At 41.5% G+C, this 10893-nt stretch overlaps 1 protein-coding gene across 1 annotated transcript in view; it reads right to left on the bottom strand.

Annotated features, from left to right (window-relative positions):
• Positions 1–5814: 5814 nt before the first annotated feature.
• Positions 5815–10893, bottom strand: part of ndfip2 (Nedd4 family interacting protein 2) — a 104373-nt gene continuing 99294 nt past the window's right edge. The window contains exon 8 of the mRNA XM_068034362.1: positions 5815–6966. The gene's annotated coding sequence lies outside the window, so the exon portion shown is untranslated. The remainder of the gene's footprint in view (positions 6967–10893) is intronic.

The raw sequence follows: 10893 nt of genomic DNA, 5'->3' as shown, positions 1-10893 counted from the left end.
AACAAGAAAGTATAGGTCGGTTAGCCTGACATCAGTAATCGGGAAAAGGCTGGAATCTATTGTTATGGAAGTCTTAATGCACTTAATACTTTGGTTTTCGCTCTGAGACGGGCAAGGTTGAACAAACTGCCACCTGATCTTGTGTGGAGGAAAATTCCTTCTTCTGAAGACTTGAACGTATGCGAGAGCAGCAGGGAGAAGATGATCCCAAACAGTGTAGGTGCGAGAACACAGCCCTGTTTCACACCACTCAGGATAGGAAAGGGGTCGAAAGTACGGAAAATCCTCATCAGGGAACTCCTCTTTGCTGACGATGCTGCATTAACATCTCACACTGAAGAGTGTCTGCAGAGACTCATCGACAAGATTGCGGCTGCCTGCAATGAATTTGACTTAACCATCAGCCTCAAGAAAACGAACATCATGGGACAGGACGTCAGAAATGCTCCATCCATCAATATCGGCGACCACGCTCTGGAAGTGGTTCAAGAGTTCACCCACCTAGGCTCAACTATCACCAGTAACCTGTCTCTCGATGCAGAAATCAACAAGCGCATGGGAAAGGCTTCCACTGCTATGTCCAGACTGGCCAAGAGAGTGTGGGAAAATGGCGCACTGACACGGAACACAAAAGTCCGAGTGTATCAAGCCTGTGTCCTCAGTACCTTGCTTTATGGCACCAATGCCTGGACAACGTATGTCAGCCAAGAGCGACGTCTCAATTCATTTCATCTTCGCTGCCTCCGGAGAATCCTTGGCATCAAGTGGCAGGGACCGTATCTCCAACACAGAAGTCCTTCAGGCAGCCAACATCCCCAGCATATACACCCTACTGAGCCAGAGACGCTTGGCCATGTGAGCCGCATGGAAGATGGCAGGATCCCCAAGGACACATTGTACAGCGAGCTCGTCACTGATATCAGACCCACCGGCTGTCCATGTCTCCGCTTTAAAGACATCTAAAAAACGTGACATGAAGTCCTGTGACATTGATCACAAGTCGTGGGAGTCAGTTGCCAGCAATTGCCAGAGCTGGCGGGCAGCCATAAAGGCGGGGCTAAAGTGCGGCGAGTCGAAGAGACTTAGGAGTTGGCAGGAAAGAAGACAGAAGCGCAAGGGGAGAGCCAACTGTGTAACAGCCCCATCAACCAATCTTATCTGTAGCACCTGTGGAAGAGTCTGTCACTCTAGAATTGGCCTTTATAGCCACTCCAGGCGCTGCTTCACAAACCACTGACCACCTCGAAGCGCTTACCCATTGTCTCCCGAGCCAAGAAGGCCGAAGAAGAAGAAGAATGCACTTAGAAAATCATAGTACTTTCAGACAATGTCAACATGGCTTTATGAAAGGGAAATCGCGTTTGACAAATATAAAAGAGTTTTTTGAGAATGTAACTGGTAGGGTGGTACTGATACAGTATACTTGGATTCCCAAAATACATTCGATAAGGTTCCACACAAAAGTCTTGCTATAATTGCACAGGGCTTTGGCAAGACTACACCGAGAGTACCATGGACAGTTTTGGTCTACATATCTAAGGAAGGATATATTTGCCTTGGAGGTGGTACAGCGAAGGTTCACTAGATTGGTCCCTGGGCTGAGAGGGTTGTCCTATGATGATAAAGGACTGAGTAAATTGGGTCCATAGTCTGTGGAGTTTAGATGAATGAGAGGAGAGGTGATCTGATTGAAACTTACAAGATTCTGAAGGGCTTCACAGGGTAGACACTGAGAGGGATTTTCCCCTGGCTAGTGAATCTAGAACATTAGGGCAAAATCTCAGGATAAGGGGCTGTTCATTTAGGACTAATATAAAAAGAAATTCCATCACTCAAACAGTTGGGAATCTTTGGAATTTTTTTACCCCATAGGGTAGTGGATACTTCATCATTGAATGTATTTAAGTTCGACTTAGACAGGTTTTTGATATCTCAGGGAATCAAGGGATTTGGGTAGTAGGCAGGAAAGTGGAATTGAGGCAAAAGATCAGCCATGATCATATTGAATAGCAGAGCAGGCTCAAGGGGCCATTTTGTCTACTCCTGCTCTTATTTCTTATGTTCATTTCCTGCCCATCCCTAATTTCCCTTGAGAAGGTGGTGGTGAGCCACTTTCTGAACCACTGCAGTCCGTGTGGTATAGGTATTCCCCCAGTGCTGTTAGGTAGGGAGATCCATGATTTTGACCCAGTTACGATGAAGGAATGGCAATATATTTCAAAATCAGCATGGTCTGTGACTTGGAGAACTTGCAGGTGGGGTGGTGGTGGTGGTCCCAGGCAGCTGCTGCCCTTGTCCTTCTAGGCAGTAGAAGTCATGCATTTGGGGAAATACTGTTGAAGAAAACTTGGCGAACTGCTGCAGTGCATCTTGTAGATGGCACACACTGCAGCCACGGTGCCCAAGCAACACTCATCCAGGTAAGTGGGGAATATTTCATCACACTCCTAACTTGTGCTTTGTAGATGATGGAAAGGCTTTGGGGACTCAGGTGAGGCACTTGCCACAGAAAACTCAGCCTCTGACCTGCTCTTGTAGCCAGATCACTGAAGTGATGTCCTGGAGCTGAGATGATTTGCCGCAACAACTACCACCATCTTCATTTGTACTAGGTATGACTCCAGTCAGTGGAGTATCTTCCTCGATTCCCACTGACACCAATTTTACTTGGGCTCCTTGATGCCACACTGGATCAAATACTGCCTTGACGTCAAGGGCAGTCACTCTCACCTCACCTCTGGCATTCAGCCCCAGTACCTGCGTTTGGGCCAAGGCTGTAATGAGGACTGGAGCAGAGTGGTCCTGGCAGGACCCAAACTGAGCATCAGTTGCCAATGCCTTCCATTACTTTGTTAATTATTGAGTGTAGACTGATGGTGTGGTAATTGACTGAATTGAAGTGGTCCTGATTTTTGTGGACAGGACATACTTGGGCAACTTTTCAGTTTGTCAGTGTGACAAAACTACACCTGCCAAATGGGAACATTAATTTCAGCATACAGAACACTATTTGAACTTTTACTGGACATTGAACATAACTTGTTTAAAAAGACCATAGAGGTGAACGGCTAAAAACATGGCTGCACATTTGCATTGAGAGACCATTTAATAGAGAGACAATGGAAGTGCTCCCCTGATTCAATTAGCAAGATTGGGCTGGGCAACAGTGACGATCTACATCTTGTCTGTGTAAGAACCAGCACTCATCCACCACCCACCCCGCCAAGTGTGTCCAGTAAGCTTTGAAGAACCAACAACCCTCACAGGTGATGCTGTTTCAAACAAAGAGCTGGTCACATGACTAACCTACTGGCCAACCTGGGAATTGCTTGAATTGTACCTCACAGAAAGGTTTGGGGCAGATTGCAATTGAACTTCAAGAAGAAAGCACCTCTCTCTCTCTCCAGTAAAGTTTCAGGGACCCACGGAAGCAGCTCAAGAGGTCTTCAGCCTTCCAGCGAAACAAGTTTGAAAATGTGCACTGGGCCCCAACGAGAACTGCAAGACTTAAGTCCAATCATGGTCTTTACATCCAAACCAAAGACAGTAACTGAATTCCATTTACTACTCCAAATCCCCCTGCCTTTATTCCATCTTCCCCTCTATCTATTTGTGTGTTTACCGCGTATGCATACTAGCATGGTTACGCCGCGTATTTTTAGTCATTTTAACAGAGTTAGAGTGTTAAAGTTAATAAATTTACACCTTTCCTGTTTAAACCCAAGAAAGCCTGTCTAGTTGGTTCGTTTACAATTACAAAGAAGAGAGCGTAAGCAAGGACTCACCGAGGTGAAGCTAAAGATACTGTGTTTTAAAAGTCAAACCCTATTACGGCCAAACCAGGAAAGGGGCAGGAGAGGAGCCGAAGACCTCTTCCTCACCCGGTCTTAACAGTCAGGTACACATCAATGTTGTAGCTCTACTGGAATAGCTTGGCTAGAGGCACAGCTAGTTCTGAAGCACAAATTTTCAGCACTACAGCTGTATTGCTGTCAGGGCCAATAGCCTTTGCTATATTGTTATGATCCCCACAGAGAGCAACAAATAAAAAGAAATTATTTACCGAACGGACCCAATAAAAAAACAAATGGGTAAGATTTCATTTTTATAAATCTTACTCCAACAATCATTTTGGTAGGAAGAACATGAAGAGACAATATAGAATAAAGGGTACAATTCTAAAGGGGATGCAGAAGCAGAGGGACCTAGGTGTATATGTGCATAAGTCATTGAAGGCGGCAGGATGGGTTGAGAGCGCGGTTATTAAAGCATACAGCATCCTGGGCTTTATTAATAAAGTATTAAAGGGGGCATAGAGTATAAGAGCAAGGAAGTTATGTTGAACTTGTATAAGGAAGAATGTGTAGGGTTCCAGGGAGAAGGTAGGGGAGTGGAACTGAGGGTGTTGCTCTTTCGGAGAGCCGGTGTGGACACGATGGGCCGAATGGCCTCTTTCTGTGCTCTTACGATTCTGTGATTGTGAATCAAACCACAAACAACATTAAACGTGAATTAACTGGCCAAATCACAGTTTACAGACATGTTAATTATCAAATGCAACGAAAATAGATGTCACGGATTTACTGGGCAGTCCTCTCAGCAAAAATGCTACTGAACAGCCACAAAGTTCTTCTAAACTCTGAATTGTTTTGGTAGATTTCCAGCTCCTGACCTCCAAGATGCAGACACCAATGCCTTCTCATTAATAGCAGGAGTTGTAGTCTTCCCTTCAACGTGTCGGTCTTGTTGCCTCTCGAACGTCCTTGGCCCAGCTCAAGATGCGATGGCGTGGTCCCACCAGTATTTCTATAAGTCACCAAAAGCTGTTGCTGCAACTCTTATTTACCAATGGCCAGCTCCCAGAATCAACCTTCTGTCTCTGCAGCTTGTCTGCCAAAAAGCATGCAGCCTACTTGAACTCTGCAATCTTGAAATCGAATTTTGGATAGCCCTCATCAAATAGGCTCTGATCAAATGACTGTCTTTTCTGGTTAGGGTCTGTCTCCAAAAAAAAAAAGCTTTGAAACCAGAGTCATGCACCTAACAGAATTTAACAAGTCATCTGTTCCAACAACAGTCTGCACAGGTTTTCCCACTGGTCTCACAAACCACGGACTCCATCACACTCAGCTATTTCTTGATATCATGTGGAGTGAATCGAACTGGCTTCTGTGTTGAAAGCAACCTCAAGAGCAAGGGTGGACAATCCACTTGGCACTTCTGGCTGAAGATGATTGCGAACATGTCAGCCTTGTCTTTTGCAGTCAAGAGCTTGGCTACGTCGTCATTGAGGATATGGATCCTCCTTGTCCTGTTAGTTGTTTAATTGTCCATCACCATTCACGACTGAATATGGCAGGACCTCTGAGCTATGATCTGATCTGTTGGTTGCGAGATTGCATAGCTCTGTATTGTAGCATGCTGCTTCACTGTCCAGCATCTGTGTTGTCCTGTGTTGGACCTTCACCAGGTTAGCAACTAATTTTTTGGGTAAGCCAAGTGCTTCACCTGACATGCTCTTCTATACTGCTCATTGAACCAGGGTAATACATGCGTGACTAATTCAACCAGTTATGTTAAGCGTGATGTATTTTCCAGACCCAAGCTTCCTTCTTTTGATTCCATAATTTGTGCATTGGAAAGTGCTACATTTTATTAGGCTACACAAGTTTAATTCTGCTACTTGTCAAAGATAAGAAGAGCTTTTCCATATTTTGGATGCGGACATCCAAATATGTTTCTGCAAGATTAAAGTGTATGCAAAAGAACCTATGTTATCTAGACTGAAATCAAAGCAATATAGTTTTACAAAAGTTTTCAAACACATTTTTATTCAAATTCAGAAACTAAAAGTACTCCAATTTTCTAGTCCGCGAGTTGATGAAAAAACAAAACGGAATTACTAAATCAGCATTTATTCTTTATCCTCAAGCTTTTACAAGTGCAGGATTCTGGTTTTATACATCTTTTTCAGTCATAACTGAATCACCATTATTATTCTCAAATAGGACCTTGATTTTCTTTATTACTTGGTTTCTGTTGAACTTGCTTACAAATGATCTAATTTTTAAAAATCAGCACAAAATGAACAATCCTTTTAAACTCATTTGATTTGCTAAAATACTTTTAAAAAAACAGCCAATGAAGCACTTTTATAATACGGTGTAAAAAGTAATTGTAACAATTTACAACCTCAATGTTAATAGCAGGAGTTGTAGTCTTCCCTAAATTCCAGTTATTTTCTCTAGCAATCTGATGCATTTTTTAAGCCAATAAGAAAATAGTTGTGTTAACAAAGCAGTTTCAGGTCATGCAATAGTCACCGTAAAAAGTGAGCACTGAGAATAAACCAGCAAAGCTATTTCAAAAGCTGAAAACCATACAAATAAGTGGAACTACCTCTTGTTCTGGAAATTTTTAGAAAGGTATATCAAGATACTTAATAGAGCTCTAATCATAATTCCATAAACTACATATTTGTTCTTCAAATATTATGTTAACAGGAAAAAAAGGCTGCTTTGAAATTTCAATCATTTTAAATAATTCAAGAAATAGATCAGTTTTCTTTAAATCAAATTTATCAACTGATTATGGGCTGGTTAGGTGGGAAGGCAAAGCACTTTGGATATCCAGTTATAAACTGATTTCAGCGTCAATGATTAAGGGTACAAGGAAGGCTTCACGGTATTTCTTCAGCAGCAATCTGTAGATTAAAACCCTTTTAACATCGAAAAGGATAACTTGGTATTTAAAATTTGAAAGGGAAGGTTCCAACCATCCAGCAACTCAAACTCAGCTCATTTTATGAAGCATCTTGAAATTCAGTATTTTGCTTAGATTTTGTGGTAACACCTTATGTTATTTATTCTTCAGTAGTTTTACATCCAAATAACTTGGCAGCTTGAAGCACAACATCTGCACATTTCACATTAGGAAGGAATGTTCGAGTTGCTCATTAGCCACATTCTGGAAGAAAGATATAGAATTACAAAATTAATCATTTCGGAATTGTTTCTTCTTCCTTATTTCCTCCCAATCTTCTGAAGGTTAGAGCTTACAATAGGAACTTTTCTGTAGGTATAATCAACCTTCTAATACTTCACCCAAAGGACCATTAATTCTGTGTAAACCTGGACAATGAATACTGAATGCTGATCACACCACAGCTCCATCTATTTTCTAAACACTTTCACTTAGAAACACAGAAAATTTACACCACAAAAGGAGGCCATTCAGCCCATTGTGTCTGTGCCAGACAGAAAAGAGCTATCCAGTCTAATCTCACTTTCCAACTCTTGGTCCCTAGCCATGTAGGGTTATGGTACCTCAAGCACATATCCAAGTATTTGCAACAGGAGGAGCAAAACAGCGATGAAAATCAGCAACCATGGCTATTTTGTTGAGGGATAGTGAACCCTGATAACTGGGGGGCAGCAGAGACAGAAAAGATCTATTTAAGATAAATTATTCAAAAATAACTAGCTGCAAACAATCAACATGTATTTATATAGCACCTTTTAATGTAATAAAACACCCCAAAATGCTTCAAAGAGAGATAGTATTACAGAATTGTTACAGTGCAGAAGGAGGCCATTCAGCCCATTGTGTCCATACTGGCTTTCCAAAAGAGCAATCCGCTCAGTTCCACTCCCCCGCCTTCTCCCTGTAATCCTGCACATTCTTCCTTTTCATATGACAGTCTAATTCTGTCACATATCTTTCTCCCACAGGGAAAGAAAGGTTTTCCTCTGACTGGTTGGATCAAGGGATGATTCAAGTGGGATAAACTAACTACCAATTCTCTCTCTCGAGATTGTCCAATCTGGCTTCACCGTGGCCAAGAATGGGCAGAACTCGTGCAATAAAGATCAGCGCATCGGAGTGATAAACACTTTGTGACTCAAATTCATAAGTTTCTGGTTACAAATCAAATATTCAAGAAAGGGTGCAAGGACAATCCTAGCACTACAGGCCAGTCAGTTTAACATCAGTGGTGGGTAAGGTTTTAGAAACAATCAGGGAAAAAAAAATCAACAGGGACTTGAAGAAGTTTGAGCTAATTAAGGAGAGCCAGCACAGATTTGTGAAGATCATGTTTAAAGAAACTAATTGAATTTTTTGATGAAGTAACAGAGAAGGTTGATGAAGGGAATGGGGTGGACGTTGTCTACTTGGATTTTAAGAAAGCGTTTGACAAAATACCACATAAAAGGCTGGTTAATAAAATTGAGGCTCATGCAATAGAAGGGTCAGTATCCAACTGGCTTCAGGACAGAAAACAGAGAGTCGTGCTAAATGGCTATTTTTCAGACTGGAGGATGGTAGACAGTGGTATGCCCCAAGGGTCAGTGCTCGGACCAGCGCTTTTTAAAAAATATATATAACTTGGAGATTGGAATAGAGTGTAATATTTCAGAATTTGTCAATACCAAACTTGGAGGTGTGGCAAACAGTGAGGATGATACAAATCAACAGCAACAGGACATAGATAGGCTAGCAGAATGGGCAGACGAGTGGCAAATGGAATTTAATACAGAAAAGTGGGAGATGATGCATTTTGGCAAAATATGACACCAAGCCACATAAGGAGATATTAGAGCAGTAAACCAAAAGCTTGGTCAAAGAGGTAGGTTTTAAGGAGTATCTTAAAAGGAAGAAAGCGAGGGAGCGAGGTAGAGAGATTTAGGGAGGGAATTCCAGAACTTAGGGCCTAGACAGCTGAAGGCACAGCCACCAATGCTGGAGCGATTAAAATCGGGGATGCTCAAGAGGTTAGAATTAGAGGAACATAAATATGAGGGATGTGGGGCTGGAGGAGATTGCAGAGTCAGGGATGGGCGCGGCCACAGAGAGATTTGAAAACAAGGATGAGAATTTTAAAATCAAGGTGTTATTGTTTAACTGGCAGCCAATGTAATCAGTGAGCGCAAGGCTGATGGGTGAACAGTATTTGATATGGGTTAGGACAAGGGCAGCAGTTTTGGATGACCTCGAGTTTACGAAGTGTAGAACGTGGGAGGCTGGTCAGGAATACATTAGAATAATCAAGTCTGGTTGCAAGGTGACCAGGGTCGGGTACTGAATATTTAAGGACATTTGACATTTCAAAAGGATAGAAAGAAAGGAAAAGGAAGTGGGGTAGTTCTGTTAATAAAGGATGAGATCAGTGCAGTAGAGAAATGATCTTGGCTCAGAAGATCAAGATGTGGAATCAGTTTGGGTGGAGATAAGAAATAGTAAGGGAAAGAAGTCACTGGTGGGAGTAGTTTATAGGCCCTCTAACAGTAGGATAAAGGTAAATCATGAAAGGCAAGAAAGGCACTGCAATAATCGTGGGTGATTTTAATCTTTGTATAGATTGAACAAATTAAACTGGCAAAGGTAGCCTTGAGGACATGTTCATAAGAGTGTATTCAGGATAGTTTTTTTAGAACAGTATATTGTGAAATGAACCAGGTCACAGGCTCTTTTAGACTTGGTAATGCGTCATGAGACAGGATTAATGAATTATCTCAGAGTAAGGGATCGTTTTAGGAAGAGTGATCATAACATGATGAATTTCACATTCAGTTTGATGGTGAGAAACGTAGGTCTGAAACTAGTGTCTTAAACTTAAATAAATGCAATTGTAAAGGTATGAAGACAATGTTGGCTAAAGTGGGCTGGAAAGATAAGTTAAAAGGTAACATGATAGATAAACAGTTGCAGACATTTAATGAGATAGTTCATAACTCTCAGCAAAGAGATTCTTTCTCCATGGAATATATATCAGAAGGATAAACCATCTGTGGCTAACTAAGGAAGTTAAGAATGGTATCAAATTGAAAGAAAAGGTGTACGATGCTGCCAAGGTTAGTGGTAGGCCAGAAGTATGGGGAAATTTTAGATAACAGCAAAAAGTGACTGAAAAACAGGAGAAATTAGAGTATGAGAGTAAACTAGCAAGAAAAATATAAAACAGACAGCAAGAGCTTCTATAAGTATATGAAAAGGAAGAGAGTAGCTAAAGTAAATGTTGGTCCCTTACAGGATGAGACTTGGGAATTAAAAACAGGAAACAAGGAAATGGCAGAGACTTTGAGCAAATATTCTGTATGTGTCTTCATAGTAGAAGACACTAAAAGCATACCAATAATAGTAGAAAATCAGGGGGCAAGAGGGAGGGAGGACCTTGACACCATCAATATCACGACAGAAAATGTACTAGGAAAACTAATGGGACTAAAGCCTGACAAGTCCCTTGGACCTCATGGCCTGCATCCTGGGGTCTTAAAAGAAGTGGCTTCAGAGATAGTGGATGCACTGATTGTAATCTTCCAAAATTTCCTAGATTGGAAAACCATAAATGTAACACCCCATTCAAGAAAAGAGGGAGACAGAAAGCAGGAAACTACAGGCCAGTTAGCCAAACATGTCACTGGGAAACTCCATTATTAAGGAAGTAGTAGCAAGACATTTAGAAAATCATAATACAACCAAGCAGAATCAATATGGTTTTATGAAAGGGACATGATGTTTGACAAATTCATTAGAGATCTGAGAATAAACAGGGTGGATAAAGGGGAACCAGTAGATGTAGTGCATTTGGATTTCCAAAAGGCATTCAATAAGGTGCAAAATAAGAGGTTGCTACACAAGATAAGAGCTCATGGCATGGGGAGTATTATATTAGCATGAATAGAGAATTGGTTAACTAAAAGGAAACAGGGAGTCAGGATAAATGGAGAATTTTCACATAGGCAAACTGTAACTAGCGGGGTGCCACAGGGATCAGTGTTGAGGCCTTAACTATTTGCTATCTATACTGTGACCCGGATGAAGGGACAGAGTGTATTGTAGCCAAATTTGCTGATTATAGAAAGATAGGTATGAAAGCAAGTTGTGGGGAGGACA

Source organism: Heterodontus francisci, chromosome 6 (assembly GCF_036365525.1).
Source record: "Heterodontus francisci isolate sHetFra1 chromosome 6, sHetFra1.hap1, whole genome shotgun sequence".
NCBI classification, from domain to species: domain Eukaryota; kingdom Metazoa; phylum Chordata; class Chondrichthyes; order Heterodontiformes; family Heterodontidae; genus Heterodontus; species Heterodontus francisci.
The sequence above is the reverse complement of the archived record's forward strand: the minus strand, read 5'-3'. Positions and strand labels throughout refer to the sequence as shown.